We start from the raw sequence: 2,137 nt of genomic DNA on the forward strand, positions 1-2,137 counted from the left end.
AAAATCAAAAAATGCTTCTTACAAAAGAGCATTATAATCTGCACAAATGCCATGGACATATGGACTATTACTTTCCCCACTGTCCCCCCAACAAATGTTTACAGTGACCACAAAGCAAGGTGTTCACAATAATTACATGGGGGAAATATTTTTAAAACCACCAACAATGAACAAAAAATAAAATTCACTCACTCTGCTGCTGTTTCAAAATTTCAATGTTAGTTTTTGTATGCCCTCCCCGCAACCCTGTTTGTAAGGAACTAAAACATTACATCTGGTGAACAGCAAAGATTTCACTACACCTCAAATGCAGAACACCTATGAAGCAGAGAAATGTTGGCTTTGTAAACAGAAGCAGATTAAAAAAAAAAAAAAAAAAAAAAAAGACAGAGAGAGAGAGAGAGAGAGAGAGAGATGCAGGACTCCTTCAGTTCTTCACTAGTCTTAGAAAAACTTTCCAGAATACTGCTTCACACTGTTCTTCTGCAGCAAATACTGTGCATTCCGTATCTGGTCCTGTGTTCCTGTAATAGTAATGATCCAATCTTCAGATCCTTCTAAAGGTTCATCAATGTTGATGGAAGCTCCAGACTCATGGAGAATTTGCTTAATTCGCTGACCACCTTTGCCAATAATAGATCCAGCCAAATCTTTGGGAATAGTCACTTGTGTAGTAATAATAGGTCCACCAAAATCACCGTAAGAGCCACGTCCCCCTGCATAGGAATAATCATATCCTGAGCCACCCAGTGGTTCATAAGCCATTTGCCATTCTGATGGGCTCCATGTATCTATTGCAGAGTCCCAAGTTTCATCAGCACTGAAACCAGCCACGCCATCATAGCGGTCTCCAGGTCTCCCTCTTCTGTCATGGGCCATTAGGTCTCCTCCTCTGGGTGGTGATGGTGGTGGAAGAGGAAGATTCCGAGCTCTGCTACCACCCCGGCCACCCCGGCCAGGAGGAGGAGGAGGTCCTCCACGAGGGCTCATGTCATTGTAATCTCTTCTAGAGGGAGGCATGGGACATCCACCCCGGCACTCTGTCTAAACCACCTCTTCCCTGCATGGGAAATCCCACAGGACGACCACGGCGGTCATCAAACATCATTGTAAAACCACCATAATCGTAGGTTTCGTCGTAGAAGTTAGGATCGTAAGGTTGTGCGCAACCTTTGATGGGAGGCTCAGATATAAGATCAAGGATGATCTTTATGCACTCCACAACCCTGTCAGGCTTTCCTCCAAAAAGAACGACTCTGTCGGTGGAATGAGGGCAGCATTCTTGAAAAAGTTTTATTGTTGTCTGAGTGCTCTCTCAAAGTTCTTTGATTTTAGCACCTTTAACTCCAATAATTCCTCCTGCCAGACTCTGATGAATCAACAGTCTCAACTCACAGTTGAAGTCACTTCCTTTATAGTGTTGGTAATTTAAGCATTCCACAGCATCAGATTCAAGCCGGAGCTGGCTGGTTGCAGTGGGTGATGGCAACTGCAGACCCTCTTCCAAGGTAGGGATAATTTTCTTCAGAATTTCTCCAATTGTTTCAATATCAGCACTGATGCTCAATATGCGCTTGAGGCCACTGCTGTCTGGGACTGAAACACTGGCATTGTAGTCTGTTCGAAGTGCCTTAATATTCTTGCCTCATTTTCCAATCACTGCCCCTGCATTCTTGCTCTGAAATAGAATGCGCAATTCAACCATCTCATCTGTGTTTCTAGATCTTTTAAATGCTTGTTCCTCTTCCATATCCTCCGCAGGGCATTTACCAAAATCACCATTGGTTTCAGTGTTGGGGAAGGTTTCCTCTGGTTGTTCACTTTCCATTTTCTTATATTAAACAGACAGTTATCTAGAGGTGGCAAACAGGTGCCCAGGGACTATCTTAGAAAGCAAAACAAGCAAAGTATTTAAAAAAAATAAAGAAATAGAAAAATGTCTAAAGAATATATTCAAGACATGCATTCTCTTAAGTCTAAGTGGTCCATAAAGTAGAAACAAGGGGAAAAAAATGGAGAAAGTTTATTGTAAGCCGAGCATGTTGGCACATGCCTTTAGTCCCAGCACTTGGGGAGACAGAGGTTGAAGTATCATCCATGAGTTCAAGACCACCCTGAGACTACACATTGAATTCCA

At 42.7% G+C, this 2,137-nt stretch overlaps 1 pseudogene; it reads right to left on the reverse strand.

Annotated features, from left to right (window-relative positions):
* Window positions 1-418: 418 nt before the first annotated feature.
* LOC101605804 lies at window positions 419-1,840 on the reverse strand (annotated as a pseudogene).
* Between the last annotated feature and the right edge of the window lie 297 nt (window positions 1,841-2,137).

This window comes from Jaculus jaculus, chromosome 1, assembly GCF_020740685.1.
Source record: "Jaculus jaculus isolate mJacJac1 chromosome 1, mJacJac1.mat.Y.cur, whole genome shotgun sequence".
Lineage (NCBI taxonomy): Eukaryota > Metazoa > Chordata > Mammalia > Rodentia > Dipodidae > Jaculus > Jaculus jaculus.